The sequence below is a fragment of the Muntiacus reevesi genome, chromosome 12 (genome assembly GCF_963930625.1).
Source record: "Muntiacus reevesi chromosome 12, mMunRee1.1, whole genome shotgun sequence".
NCBI lineage: Eukaryota > Metazoa > Chordata > Mammalia > Artiodactyla > Cervidae > Muntiacus > Muntiacus reevesi.
Genome location: NC_089260.1, coordinates 1,528,561 through 1,545,343, shown reverse-complemented (window position 1 = coordinate 1,545,343; position 16,783 = coordinate 1,528,561).

Here is a 16,783-nt window from a genome sequence, read left to right as displayed (position 1 = left end):
AGCTGACTCCCTAGAAAAGACCCTGCAAGAAAGACTGAAGGCAGAGGAGAAGGACGCCCAAAGGGCGGGATGGTTGGATGGCGCCACCAGCTCACTGCACGTGAGTCTGAGCAAGCTCCGGGGGACAGTGGAGGGCAGAGGAGCCTGGTGGGCGGCAGTCCACAGGGTTGCAAAGAGCTGGACGTGGCTTAGCAACTGAACAGCAACAACAAGGAGAAAAGAGGAAGATGAGGGAAGGAGAGAGGAGGGGGTGGGCAGAGAGGAAGGAAGGAAGGTAGGAGGGAGGAAGAAGAGGGGAAAGCCACCCCAGCATCAGTCCCATCAGCAGTGTCTGACCGCGACAGCGTGAACTGTAGGCCCCCAGGCCTCTCTGTCCACGGGACTCTCCAGGGAAGAACGCTGGAGCGGGTTGCCATGCCCTCCTCCAGGGGACTTTCCCGACCCAGGGATCGAACCCGTGTCTCCTGCATCTCCTGCATTGCAGGTGGATCCTTCACCACTCAGCCACTGGGGAAGCCCACCTTTACAGATGATGAGTGAGTAACATTTCATATGAAAGTATAGTATTTCTGTTGTAAGTAACAAACAACTTTTAAAACTTTATTGGCATCATAAGTGAATACTCAAATGAAAAAAATTTCTCACTGCAAGAATTATTTTCAATTTTTCCATATTAAATACTTGCAGTAATCTCCTAGTGATATAAGGGACTAATAAGCCTGATGGTAATGATACACTGCTTATTAAAGAAGAAGCATCTATTTCTCATTTCAAGATAAAATTAGATGACAGGTAAAAATGCTGTTGTTGCTCTCCTTGTGTATTTAATTTTGGGGATTCATAATTACTGTATAGCTCTATTTCACCTAATCGGATGACAATTACACAGTTTGCTGATTTGGATAGTGTTTTCACATGCTTCGTCTCTTCCACCTTCATGAACACCCTGTTCTCTAGACAAGGAATGTCTAATTGTTGAATCGAAGTGACTCGCCCCAATTGAGTTGCTGTTGACGGAGCCAGTTCACTGCTCCTTTTTTCAACCACACTGACTCTCTGCATCTTTGTGGGAATTGTGGATTCTTATTTATGATTAGATGGTTTGGTTTTGTAGCTGCAAGAAGCCCTTCTTGTCATTTATATTCATAGAAATACCAAATATTACAGCAAGCTACCTTATATCAACTCATCTCTCCCTTCAAAGAGCCGATGAGAAACTAAGACAAAGGGGATGTAGGGAGATGCACTGACTACAGCCCTTTAGTTCCCTGAAAGGGCAGCAAGTGCAGCATAAAAACAAGCTGTCTGCTTTCACCTGTAAGGGCAAGGATGAGCCTAATCTATACCAACAGTAATGGGACTTTGCTTTCTCACTTTCTTCTCAAATCTGATGGCAAAAGTAAACAAAATTATAAGGAAGTTCTTGGAATTTCTATTCCTACCAACTTTTAAAATTTAAAAATACTTACCATAAGAAAGCCTTCTGCTGCCTTCTTATCTCACTCTCCCTTTTTTTCTGCTGTAAATAACCTGGTGATATACAGTTGAAACTACTGGCATCTTAAAAGTAACTTCCAGCTCTTTAATCTTGCTGTTTCTGTTATCTTCCTATCTGTTTTCTTTGAACTATAAAAACTCCATCTCTGCCTGTAGCTATTTCTTTAAAAAAAAATCTACATCTCAAAATTTTTGCTCTTCTCCTCCTCAATCAGAGGCAGTCAGGATGATGTTCTGGGGGATAAGGCTGCCAGTGGGGAGCTGGATACATCTTCAGACCGACACTTCTCAGCCAGTTTCTTTCCTAATGAGTCACCAATGGTCCCTGTGCGTTCTTACGCCAGGGCAATGTGCTGAGCCTCCTCAGCCGTGTCTGACTCTCTGCAAGCCCGCGGGCCGTACCCCGCCAGGCGCCTCTGCCCGGGGATTCTCCAGGCGAGGCACTGGGGTGAGCTGCCACGTGCTCCTCCAGGGATTGTCCTGACCCAGGGATGCCTCTTCAGTCTGCACTGGCAGGCAGGTTCTTTACCACTTTAATAACAATGTACAATTTCAAGAAAAAGTTTATGGACCCTTTTAAAAATTAGTTGGACCACATCCAAGGTTATTCCTGGAACACTGAAACTATAATTTTTTATGATATGTTTTCCTAAATGGGGGATAAAAGGATGGTATAAACTTAGAGGTAGGAATTTCAAAATTATGTTTACACCTTAGGAGTAGGTTTCCGTGACTATTATCTGAGCCATCAACTATGGTGACAAGAAAGGCGGATAATTATTTTTTAATCTATGCATCAACTTTTCTTTAATGAAATCCAAGGCGTTTGTGTTTGGGGATATCGAAATATTCGGCATCAAATATTAAACATTTATTGTATGTCAAAATCTTGCCCACAGCCTTGCAAACTGGGTCTTGTGGAATCCAACTTGTAATTGAGAAAACTAGAGCAAGAGTGAAAGCCAGTGACTTGTGAACACTACACAGCTAATAAGCAGTAGAACTGGGAATCAGCTAGAACCATCTCACTCTAAAGCTTACGGCAACTTCACAAAAATAATGATGCACAGTACCAAGATATATGTCATCCATCTTTGGGGGCGCCCATCACTGTCCTAGGCTCTCAAACCCTCCCTAAGCAAATCTGACTCGGAGTTAGATCAGGTGCACCAGGAACCTAACGTGAAATGTTAGAGGAAAGAAAGAAGGAAGGGAAAGAAAGAGGGAAGGAGGACATGGGAAGAGGAGGGGCTGGAGGGGACTCAGAAAAGCAACAGTCCCTGACCCACTCCACCCCGGGTGCATTTCAAGTTCAAAATAACTCCACGGGGCAGCAATTACGTGAGACAGGTGTGCGCCTCTTGGTAAGTGCGGAGGTGGGAGCCAATCTAACAGTGCAATTTCTCTTCCACTTTATCGGCTATAACATGCTGTGCACATCACAGTTCTTTAGGACAAATGCATTTCAAAAGAAAAATTAGTCCTGAACACTGAAACTTGCAACTGTGTATATTTTACCAAATGTCAATTGCTATTTGCTGCCTGATTTGAGTGAGTCTGACTCATTATGCAGTTTCAAGCCTGAGAAAGTTCTTTTCAAATAGAAAAAAAAGAAAAAATGACTTGTCCCAAATCTTGGACCACATGCAGTTTCCAGAAGTATAATTTAAGTCATTTTCCATCATTCACTTATAATTTTGCTTTCTACTCTCCTGCTTCCAGCTAGGTTACAACCTCCTGGCCATAAGAAAAATTGCCTCAAGTTTTACCTTAATTCTCCCATTTTAAGATAATTTCAGATAAGAGCACATATTTGTTTGAGAGTCTACTGTACTATTCTCCTTTCTCTGACTAAATGTTAGACTTAATTTTTTTTATTTCAAATTTCTCTTCAAACTGTATCACTCTTCACTGATGATTAAGTGTAATATTACTTATGATCATGTAAAAGGATCCTTCTAGATGCAAAATGTCTCAAGACAGATATTTTTTGTCATGATTGTCAAATTATCTCCCGAGACCTCTTTTAAAATAATATAAAGTGGTGAAACAAATTTAAATTTTGTTATTATTTGTACCACAAATTCTAAATGAATGCTACTGGAAGTGAATTTTGAACATATTTTATGGCCTATATTTGTGCCAATAACAATAATATTCATTTTGTGCTTATATGTACCAGTGTTTAAAATGCATTATCTCATTTAAGCATCATGAAAGACCATTTCATTCTGTACTTCAGATTTCTTCCTCAGGTAAAATTCCAAGATGAGAGATTCCTGGGTCACTAATTGTGGGCAATTTGCAAACTCAAAATACAGTTGTATCTACAAAGATTATATTAATTTATGCTCCCACCATCAATGCATGAAAACTCCTTTCATACCATATTTTTGTTAGCACTGGGTAGTCTATCATTCTTTTTTCAAAAATTTCTTCATTTGACAAGCAAAAAATGAGACCTCCCTCTTGTTTTAATTTGCATACCGGTAAGTTCGCTGGCCTTTTTATTTCCTAACTGTCTCTTAGCGTCACGCTGTTATCTTCAAGGACTTTCTTAATGCTGTGGTCCTCAATTTGAAAGTACTATTTAAATACTAAAACGATTAACCTTCCTCACATTGATTATAAATAGTTGTCCCAATTCAGCTTGTCTTCAGTCTTTGCTATTCGGGACCTGCAGTCTTTTATGTTCAAATAATTAAATGTATTTATCTTAGTCTTTATATATTATTCCATTACAAAGCCATCTTAATAAAACACAAAGAGTTCATATCACTACCCTATTTTTTGACCTGCAGTGGCCCGCCCCTCAGTGTAACATTTAAGATCATGACTTAGTTCTCACGTATCTCTTACAGATCATCTTTCCTCATGTTCACCCTTCAAGACTGTGATCTAATCTTGCCAAATTCCTTTTGTGAAAGCACCCTGCTTTCTTTCCCACAGCTCATTCTTTTCTCCTGTCACTTTCCCCACTTCTGACCCCCTCCGTCTCCAGCCCCATCCCATTCTCCTGACTAAGGCCTCCTGTAACTCCGAGAGTCAGATCCCAGGTGCTCTTTTAGGATGCTCTTCCCAAGCCACTCATCCTGTAAACACTGGACAATTTTCTCAAACGTTCCCATAGATTCCAAGTTCAGTTCCTTCACAGCATTTACGGTATACTCTTTCCTTCCCAACTAGATGCGAGATGCTCTGTGCAGGGCAATAGCTACATATTTGCATCTATGTATTATTTGACACATAGTTATGTCAGTCATCTTTTTGTTAAATGAATTAATGACAAAAATTGATGATGAGGGTACTGGAATATCTGAATATGTTTTATTTATAAATATATATCTATATGATTTTTATTTCTAATACATGATGTGAAGAGAAACAATTTGGGAGTCTAACTACTTGAAGTAGCAAAGGAAAGGGCAATGCTATGTCAAGAAGTATAAACATGTTTCTGAGGCCAAGAACGACAAAGTTACGCCACAGCACCTAGCGGAAGCATCTATAAAGAATGATTTATTATGGCCTTGAGAAAGATGTGTATTTTTTCTTCCTCCTGTTATATTTGCCTATTTTATTTAACCTCAAATAACACATAGTAAGTGAAATTTAAATGTTACATCAAGCGATAACATCAGAAAAGAGAGTTTAAAGGAAAAAAAATGAAAGAAAAACTAACAAGAGAAATCTTAGGATGGTTCAGTGAAATATCAGGTAAAAGGTAATTTTAAAGGGAATCGGATGGGTAGAAAACAAGATTCTATTTCATTGGCCACATAAACCATTTCAGTGTGAACATCACTGATGAGAATTATGAACCTTCCCACAAGCTGCCAAATAAAGCAGCCTCTGATGTTTATTTTTCCCAGTCTGATTTCAGCCTTGTGAAAACACTGATTCACTCTCAGAGCCCATTCACAAATCACTAACCTGAAAAATGCAGCGGTTGGGTGTGGGAGGGAAAGAGGCCTGGGTCCTTCACGATACAAGCTTTCAAGATGAAATAAAGTGCTTTGTCAAAAATGAAAATTACTGTCCTAAAGAACAAAAGTGTCCTCAATAAAACAAAAATTGATCTCACTTCAGTGAAAAATGCTATAAATTCATGAAACATGTTTCTCGATACAGTAAAGCAGAGATTAATCCAATAAACCTTTAAAGGAAGACATGTCAGCAAAGCAAATATCCAGCACACGTCACTAAATATCTGTTTACCTCCAATGACTTCTGTCCAGGTTTAACCTCAGATCTTCACTTACTTTTTCATTTAACAAAAATGTTGGGTCTTTGGGCTGAATAACATACTATTAAGGACTTCAATAAAGTAGTTCATATAACTTCATAAGTCACAAAATCTTGTTAAGGAGCTGATAATTTAATAAAAGTATGAAAAGAAAGCAATGAATACCTTAGCTTTAAAAGCACAGTGGGGGAGAATATGGCACCAGTTCAACAATTTTACTTTGTTTAAACTAGTATGGCAAAGATAATTATTTGACTCACATATTAAAAATGTACAGCATCTATAGTCAGGTACAAAGCAAATATTTTCACCAATAAAATTAATAAAACATCAGGCAGTAAGCTAGCCGGTTTCATCACCAAACTGTAAAAGACTGAAAAGGTTCAAACACCCATGGTGAGTGCGTGCGCAGGGAGGCCCACGCTCTCCACTCTGCGGAGGAGCAAGAAGAGCTGTGTAATTTCTTTCTAAAGTCCTCTATCTCATGTCTTCAACATTTTTCTAAGTATTTTTTTCGCCTTTTCTGCCTAAGGAAATACTGACTATTCCATATTGACACTGTTTCTTTCCTTTTAAAAAATATACTAATTCACTTGACTGTGCTGAGTCTCAGCTGGGCCGCAGCGGGGTCTCTGCTCTCCGGGAGGCGCGGGGAAGCTTTAGTTGCAGCATGCAGGCTCTCCTTTCCTGACCAGGGGTCAAACTCACGTGGGTTCTCCGCATTGGAAGAGTGGGGTCTTAGCCACTGGCCCACCAGTGGGAAGTCTGACACTGTTTCTTTTTGAGTCCTGGAGGTAAAGTAAGGCTTTTTCCCCCTCATGTCACATGCCACCAGACCTAGAAGTGGGTTAGGAGTCCTTAGGGGAAACCTTTGCCATTTCCAACTGTTATTCTCAAAATAGTTTAAAAATACACACACACACACACCCCTACACACACCCACACCCCCAACACACACACCCCGCCACACACACACCCTCAAACAGACACACCCGTATTATTTTAAGTAAGACTTTACCATATAACAAAGCTTCTTGATAATAGCATCTTTTTAAAAAAGTATCAAGAGCAAAGGCATGCTAGATAAATTAATTAAAGTAAAGAAAATGGTCAGGAAAGGAAGAAAGCACAAATCTGAACATGAAGATTTCATAGCACCTTTGTGAGTCTAACCACCCTTTACTTTTGCTGTTTTCACGTTTCTACTAGCTGTGTGGCGATCTTACACACTCTCATCTAATACAGCATCTCTGCCTCCTGACAGTAGAGGTAGCAGCTGCAACAGGAAGCACAGTTCACCAAAAAAATAAAGGGGAGAGAGATTGTCATTACCAGTGACACAAACTCATCACTGCCCCTTCGCCATTAGTAAGCTTACCACACTCCTAAAGGGGGCAATGTCAGTGAAAAATCGTAACATCAGACTTCCCTACCCTTGCCTAATCTAGTTCACAAGCCAACCTAAAGTTAGGAATACTGATTTATTACCATTTCCCAATTTTTTTCCTGAAGGCACACTGTATAATTTGAATAACAGATTTCTGGAGTCAGAGCCTCATTACGGCAATGATTCAGCCCTCTATATATATCATTTATAATGCTATTTATGTCCATTTCATAAAAGAGCTGCAACATTTTCTCCATCAATTTCTGCTGCAAATTGCAAATGAGACAAAAGCCTTTCACTTGCATATATATCATAATGCTGCCCATTGATTATAGTAATGTTTTTCAAATTTGATAATCACAACCAGCCATTAAAAAATCACTCCTTTCTATAAACTATAAAGCTTAAAATCATTGAACAGATTGGAAAAGCAATTATTAAAGCTATTTAGCAGAAAGTTTCTCTCAACAGAAATTTTATTATGCCTAATTTATATGAGATCTTATACCAGAAGATGGCATAAATTTGCTTCTTCTCTCTACGCTCCCCTTGAAGGACAGAAAGGACCCAAAAAATCATCTCATTATTATATTTTCACATGAAACCCAGAAGTTAAGGTTACTCAAATTTTGTTACAGAAAAAAATATCCAACAGTCTCATGAATGCAACTGAACAGCCCTACCTCATCTTTCACAATGCCTGTTACAATGTGGATTTATCCGAGAGGGTTCACCGTGAGCATGAAATGAACTATTATTTGGCTGTTGACCTTGAATGGAATTCAATGATCTAGTTATGGGCAAAATCACCTCTACACATCTTATTCATCGTCACCTATCACTGTACTTAAGAACATGGATACCAGTACTGAGCTTGCAGATGGGTCAATGCCTAAAGCCTTTAAGTCACACTCACATTTCCTCCCTGGCCTTCAACTTTCCCCTTGGATGAATGAGGGTAGTAATCTTGCCCATCTCAAAGGATTACTGCGCTGGTGAATCACCAACGCACAGTGCCCGGCATACAGGAAGCTGTTGCTGTTTAGTTGCTAAGTCGTGTCTGATACTATCGTGACCTCATGGACTGTAGCCCACCAGGCTCTTCCATCCATGGGATTTCCCCAAGGAAGAGTGCTGGAGTGGGTCGCCATTCCCTTCTCCAGGGGATTGTCGGGACCTAGGAATTGAATCCACATCTCCTGCTTTGGAAGGTGGATTCTTTACCTCTGAGCCACAGGGGAGCCCTAGGAAGTACTTAGTGGGTAATTAGTATCACGGAAATTTTTCTCTCACCACACACTTGATCTGCACTTCGGTTAATGGGCAGGGATAGGATTTTATTTGGGAAATACAGTGACATCAACAAGATAGTAGAATAGAACTTTTTAGCCCTCTCTCCCCACCTAGAGAAACACAGATTTGGACAAACAAAGATGAGAGTACCTTTGTGAGAGCTTGGAAGTCCAGTGGAAACGTCCTTGCACCCCACTGAAGCAAAAAATCTGACAACAGATGCATCAAAGAGGATAAGAGGAAGTTTCACTTTATCCACAGGAGCCTTCACCAAGATGGTACCGTTCAGGGCTAAGAGCGGCCTCTCAGCCCACGATTTCTGCCATGAAGAAGGTGACTGCACAGTAAATATCCACCTTCACAACTGTGAGGAATACTGCCCAAGAGGCCTGCTACTTCCATGCCCCAGCCAAAGGCTGAAGCGACCAGCATGGCTGATTAAACTGTTGTTAAGTTATTGCCAGATTACACTCGGCTGTTTTACCCATATTTTATAAAACCACAAAGACACCACCAAAAAACCGTTAGAACTATGAACAAATTCAGTAAAGTTATTCACAAAATCAACATCCAAAACAGCACTTCCATACACCGAAATGAACGATGCTGGTGGCTTCCAGGTCACAAGTGCTGGAGGGAATGGGACGACGCTGGTCACCAGGTACAGAATTTCAGCTATACAGGGTAAATAATTCTGGTAATCTAACGGGCAGCATGGTGACTCTGGTTAACGACACTGCATTACATACTTGACATTTGCTAAGAGGACAGACCTTTGGTGTTCTCAAAATGTAACAATAATGGTATCTATGTGAGGCAATGGATATGTTAATGAGCTCAATTGTGGCAATCATTTCACAGTCTGGGCTTCCCTGGTGGCTCCGCTGGTAAAGATCCGCCTGCAATGCAGGAGACCTCGTTCGATTCTCCGGGTTGGGAACATTCATGAGAAAGGATAGGCTACCCGCTCCAGTATTCTTGGGTTTCCCTTGTGGCTCAACTGGTAAAGAATCTGCCTGCAGTGCAGGAGACTTGGCTTTGATCCCTGGATTGGGAAGATCTCCTGGAGAAGGGAAAGGCTACCCATTCCAGTATTCTGGCCTGGAGAATTCCATGGACTGTATTGTCCATGGGGTCTCAAATAGTCGGACACGACTGAGCGACTTTCACTTTCACTTTTCACAATCTCTACATATATTAAAACATCACTTTGTACATCCATATATATAATTTTTATTTATCAAATATACCTCAATAAAGATTAGGGGGAGAAACAATATGTAAATAATTCTTTGGAATCAGTAAAAAGACTGAGTTAAAAATGGAAAAATGCAAAAGATTCTACGAAGCTCCTCTAAAATAATAGTATGCTCAAATGGCCAATAAAAATTTTTATTAAGATGCATTTAGTGCATTTCTTACAGAAATAAATATGATGAAGCATGCAGCAAAAGAGAATGTTTTGAAACTTCACAGCTAAATATTTTATTTTCCTTCATCCCCAAAGAAACAAAATAAAAAGGAAATTAATTTGTACATTTTCTGAAACCTTCTAAATTTTCAATAAATCTAGCAGGCAAAGGCATACAGGTGTAGGCAAATCAGATTTAGTGAGTTGATTCTCCCCTCGTACTCAACGTTAATTTATTCATTCATTTCTCAAGTTACATGGGAACTGGAGTACTCAAAGCCCTGTGAGCTTTATAAACATTATTATTTTGATAAGTAATTTTTATCCATAAAGTTTTATTATTTCTATAGAACACTGAGTTAGGTCTCATACATGGCAACTTAAATTGAGACTCTGCCATGAAGAAATCTATAATTAATAAGCAAGACAGACTGCCATATAAAAGAACAAACAAGCACAAGGGTTAAGATGTGTCCATGTCTTATGGATGCTAGTATCAATAATGAGCAGAAATGTAAAAATAATAACAGTATTTTACAGTTACAAAGCACTTTTCTAATATACATGTTACATGCTTCTCAGACTAATACTCTGAAATAAGACTTTATTTCCACTTCATAGGCAAAGAAACTGACACCGATCATGATTGGTATGTATTCATTTTCTACTCATGGCACTCACTGAGCATTCACGAACTTTCCTTCACTCTCCTTGGGAAGGGTGTGTGTATGTGTGTGTGTGTGTGTGTGTGTGTGTGTGTGTGTGTGTGTGTGTGTGTGTGTGTGTGGTTTCTTACAATATTATTTATTTTTTAATTGGAGGATGATTGCCTTACAGAATTGTGTTGGTTTCTGCCAAACACCAAGATGCATCAGCCACAGGTACACACCTGCCCCCTCCCTGGGACCCTCCCTCCCCGCCCTGCCCCGCCCCACCCTGAGGGCTGATACAGAGCCCCGGGTTTGAGTTCCCCGAGCCATGCAGCGAATGCCCGCTGGCTGTCTATTTTACACACGGTAATGCATGCTTCCATGTCACTATGCATACATCCCGCCCTCTCCCTCCTCCCATCCTCCCTCAGTTTTAACAGAATCTCTCAGAGCTCACCAAGTACACGGCACTCAGGCTAGAGCCTACACTCCCATCTGAGCAAGCTCTGGCCAGCAGGCGGTGAGTGGAGCTGAGCTGTGCAACCTCAGATTCCACAGCTAAGGTCCATTTCCTTCCCGCTCCCTCTGTCTGCGGACTGCGAGGCGGAGGTGATGCTGACGCCGGCCGCGGGGGGAGGACAGCACCGCCACTGGAGCACTGCGCTGGACGGATCCCGGCCGGGAGGAGCTCCCGGGGCACAGCCGCCCCCTGCCCTGCACCCTGCACCCACAGGTCCGTGTGGTTGCATCAGAGACACACGAGCCCCTCTCCTGTGTTATCTGACCCTGAACCCGAGGTCTCTGCTCACTCCTCTGTCTCAGCTCCACTTCTCTTTGCATTATTTCAGCCACAACCTTACCGATCCATCACTGAGGGGCCTAGAGATCACCCGGCGAGAGATGCATCAAGAGGCTGGTCCTTAATCCTAACCGCTGAGCCAACGCCCCTCACGTTCACCTTGGGGAAAGAGACTCCTGGCCCAATAAACAAGCGTGGCTGCAAAGAAGCGTGTTAGAGTGATCTTCCGGATCTTCTGGACCGCACAGCCTGTGAACAGAGGATATTAAAAGTAATGCATGCTTCTTTCTCCGACCATTTTACCAGAGTCACTTCTTAAAAAACAGAGTACGCAGAATGGTGAGTCTCTTCCATCTCCTACAGAAACGGCCACGTCTGTTAAACACGGGGAGTTTGCTGTCTCCGCGCCAGGAGGCAGGCGGCCGCGGCGCCGAAGCCCCGCGTTCTGGCACCTGCTCCTGAGACAGCTCCGAGCCTGAGTCGGCCCCTCCCTTTGTTCACTGTTCCGCTTCTGCTCCCACCTCGGCACGAATCTTAACTCTGCCGCAACAAGCCCACCATGCGTTTTTATGCCTCTCTTCTCTTCCCTCATTATATCGCTTTTTGCTGATTTATTTGTCGCCCTCTGGTAAAAAGAAACACAATTTACTTTTAAAAATACGTACACGGATAAAACTATACACACATACGCACAAGTTCAAAAACAAAGCCAAACATATATCCAACCATCTGTGATAAAGTAAGGCTGTACCCATGTTAACATGTAATAGAATGGTCTCAATATTTAAATACAACACAGCAAATAATGTCCAATACAAACATGCTGGAGTGATTTTACTAAATGCCGTGTACATGCTTTCCTTTTTACCAGATCAAACCAGTGTGGGACACATGTGGAATACATGCTGATCTGACCCACTATTGATCTTATTTCTTTTGTTTTTAATGAAAAACATGGTTGAAAACCCTAATTTATACAAACAAGTCATTGTGAATAGTATTAAGGGAAGCACATTCTAGATAACAAGAAAATTCTTCAAGTTAATTGAAATTAATAGTAAAATTAAATTCTGCGATCATCTTCCAGTGTAAATGAAGAACTATGCTGTAATATGTCATGTATGCCTTTAGACACTAAGTTTAACTCAATTATTTGTTCAGGACTTTGAAAATCAAGTACATCTTTTATTTAAATGTTTCTCTTAATCTTTCAGATATCTCCTTTGGAAGTAACAATTAAAAATTTGGGATAGAAAAGTGAAATGTAATACTGTATCTAATCCTACTTTTTCAAATTGTCATTAAAAGTTACAGTGCTGAGAAAAAAATAGCTCTGGCCATTACTTGTAAATCTCACTGTAACAAGAATTTCTTCATAGTATCTCAAATATATCTGATTTGTTGAACTATGTCATCTAATTTCAAATTTAATTGACTAAGGCTGCCAAAAATATTTTTGAAATATGCCAAACTCTCTTATCTAAATATTGTCTTTAGCTTACTGGTATGACAAACACATTGATACTGGTAGTTTCTGATATTTTTAAATAACTCCACAGTATTTTCTAGTTATACTTACTGTTTCACAAACTTCTGATTCCTTTACAGTTTTTCCACTTTATATTAATCAATAGTACATTTTCCTAACTCTATAGATATACCTCATTCAGTCGCAGGTGGATTAAATTTAAGCACAATAAACCTTTATAAAATCATCTTGCCTAAAATTTTGTAACCTGCAAAGCTGGTGCTATCATCAATTTGTAGCATAAAATCTCCATCAGCTGTTATTCATGCAATAACTATTACTTCTAAACATTCTGCAACTGTGCATATTTGAGAGGACAGTGGGTTATTAGTAAACCATGTAGTTTTAAGTTGTAAGTTGTTTTATCACCAAAATCCCAAGTACCTCACCCGTATCTACTGAAAGAAGACTTTAGCATCTTAATGAGACGTTTTTCCTAATGGCACCCAATCACAAGCACATTTGTCTCTACTGAGGATTTCTCAGACGAGGTCAGGGGGGCCAAGCAGGACACAGGACTCGCCTTGTCCCCTGAACACATCAGAAACACACGGCCCGTGGAAGGATTCTCACTGGAAACTAACTGGACCCTGGCAGGCCGGCTGCCGCAGGACACGAGCTCTAAGGAGGAGTCCCAGGGCATTGGGTAGGAAGGGAAGGGACGATGGGGGTGGGCCTGCGCGCCTGGGAGGGGCCCGGGGAGGAGAGGGACCCTCGGGGAGCGCCCCCTGGGGATGGAGCACCCCCTGGGGAGTGAGCGCTGAGAGCCACACGGTGGGGACCCCGGCCTGGGGTCCAACCCCGGGGACAGATCAGCGCGGCTGGCTGGGGGGCCTGTCGGAAGCCTGGTCTCTGCTACCGAGGGATGTGCACACACGTGTGTGTAAGTGTGTGTGTGTGTGTGTGTGTGTGTGTGTGTGTGTGTGTGAAATCACGTCTGACTCTTTGCGACCCTGGTCTCTGCTACCGAGGGATGTGCACACACGTGTGTGTGTGTGTGTGTGTGTGTGTGTGTGTGTGTGTGTGTGTGTGTGAAATCATGTCTGACTCTTGGGGGCCTGTCGGAAGCCTGGTCTCTCCTACCGAGGGATGTACACACACACACGTGTGTGTGTGTGTGTGTGTGTGTGTGTGTGTGTGTGTATGTGTGAAATCACGTCTGACTCTTTGCGACCCCATGGACTGTGGCCCACCAGGCTCCTCTGTGCATGGGATGCTCCAGGCAAGAACACTGCAGTGGGTCACCATGCCCTCCTCCAGCGGGTCTTCCCGACCCAGGGGTGGATCCTGGGCCTCCCGCACTGCAGGAGGTTCTTTACCGTCTGAGCCACCGGGGACGCCCGGGAGAGGGCAGCGCTCACACTTCAGGCAGGGGTCCTCGGCTTCTGCTCCAGCAGCTCGGGCCTAACGCTGGCTGAGCGAGGAGGAGCCCGCAGCCGGCTCGGCCTGAGCGTCCTCATCTCCAGCCCGGCCCCCACCGACGCGACGGCCGCCTGCACAGGCTGCGGGAAGGGGGACCTGCGCTCACACCTGCCCAGCCCTCCCGCCGCAGCCCCGGCGCACGGACTGCAGAAACGCTCCCGACACCCGCATCCTTCCGGCCCGCGATGATATTAACTGCTCCGCCTGCTTCCCTAAGAGACGGAAAGCAGATAAGGAAACAACGGGCTTTGTTTCAACTGAAAGAGGAAGAAGACATCTCTGAAAAAACAACTAGTGAAAAAGAAACACTTCACCAAAAAGCTCAAAGCATCAGTAATAGAATGCTACCTGACTTAGGGGAAAGAACAGATGAGCGCAGGGACAATGTTAGCAAGGAAGTAGAAACACAGAAAAGAAGCAGTCAGACTAAAGAACACCGTAACTGAAATAAAAAACACACCAGAAGGAATTAACGGAAAACTAGGTGATACAGAAAAACACGTTAAGTGATCACGGAGAAGACAGACTAATGGAAATCACCCAATTAGAACAGTAAAATAATAACAAACCATTTTTTAAATGAGAATGGTTTAAGGAATCTCTAGGACAATGTCAAGCATACCAACATTCGCATTATCTGGGTCCCAGGAGAAAAGAAAGGGGTCAAAAATGTATTTTATGAAATTATGGCTTGAAACTTTACAAACCTGAGGAAGGAAACAGATCTCCAAGTCAGAAAGAATGGACGGTCCCCAACAACAACCACACCAAGACATATCATAATTAACATGGCAAAAGTTAAAGAGAATCTAAAGGCGACAAGAGAAAACAAAGAGCCATATAAAAAGGAATGCCCCTTAAGACTATCAGGTGATTTTTCCGCATAAAATTTGCAGGTCAAAACGGAGCGGCATTACATTTAAAGCCCTGAAAGGGAAGACCTGCAACCTAGGATGCTTTACACAGTGAGATCATCGTTTAGAATTGAGGAGAGGTAAGGAAGTCCTCAGACAAGCTGAAACTCAAAGTTCATTAATACCACACCTACCCAGAAAGAAATGCTAGAGTCTTCTTAAGTAGAAAAGAAAAGATTATATCAAGAAGTAAGAAACTATGGGAAAAGGAAATTCCCACTAGTAAAAGTAAACATATAATAAAGGCTGAGGATCAACCACTTAAATAAGCCAGTATGAAGATTAAAAGACAGAAAAATTGTAAAATCCACTATAACTACAATAATCACGGAAAGGATAAAGATGCAGAATAGACATCAAAAACACAAAATGTGGGGGGAGGGTATTATTTAGATCTTTTAGATTGTGTTTGAACTTAAATGATTACCTGTTTAAAACAAGCAGATGTAATTATAGGTCAACATATACAACCCCAAGGTAACCACAAATCAAAAATAATAGATACACAAAAACAAGAAAGAAAGCCTATATGTACAAGCTATGTATCAAAGACACATGTTGCACTCAACATGTCAGCAAATATGGAAGACCCAGCAGTGACCACAGGACTGGAAAAGGTCAACCTTCATTCCAGTTCCCAGAAGGCTAATACTAAACAACTTCAAACTATCAGACAATTGCACTCATCCCCCACAGTTGCAAGGTCATGCTTAAAATTTTGCCTGCTAGGCTTCAGCATTACACCAATCAAGAACTTCCAGGCATCCAAGATGGGTTTAGAAAAGGCAGAGGAACCAGAGATTAAATTGCCAACAGTCACTGGATCACAGAGAAAGTTAGGGAATTCCAGAAAAACGTCTTATTTCTGCTTCATTGACTACGTTAAAGCATTTGACTGTGTGGATCACAATAAACTGTGGAAAGCTCTTAAAGAGATGGAACTACCAGACCATCTTACCTGTCTTCTGAGAAACCTGTATGCAGATCAAGAAGAAACAATTAGAACCCTGTGTGGAACAACTGATTGGTTCAGGATTGATAAAGAAGTACAACAGGGCTGTCTGTTGTCACCCTGTTTGTTTAACCTATATGCTGAGCACATTATGAGAAACGCTGAGCTGGATGAGTTACAAGCTGGAATCTAGATAGGCGGGAGAAACATCAACAACCTCAGATATGTGGATGATACCACTGTAATGGCAGAAAGTGAAGAGGAACTAAAGAGCCTCTTGATAAGGGTGAAAGAGGAGAGAGAAAAATATGTCTTAAAACTAAATATTAAAAAAACTAAGATCTTGGCTTTCCTGGTGGCTCAAAAGGTAAAGAATTTGCCTACAAGGCAGGAGACATGGGTGTGATCCCTGGGTTGGGAACATCCCCTGGAGAAGGGAATGGCAACCCACTTCAGTATTCCTGCCTGGAGAATTCCATGGACAGAGGAGCCTGGTGGGCTACAGTCCGTGGGGTTGGAAAGAGTCAGACACGACTGCCTGCCTAATCACAAGATCATGGCATCCAGTCCCATTACTTCATAGCAAATAGAAGGTAAAAAGGAAGAAGCAGTGACAGATTTCCTCTTCTTGGGCTCTAAAATCACTGCAGGTGGTGACTGCAGCCATGAAATCAGAAGATGATT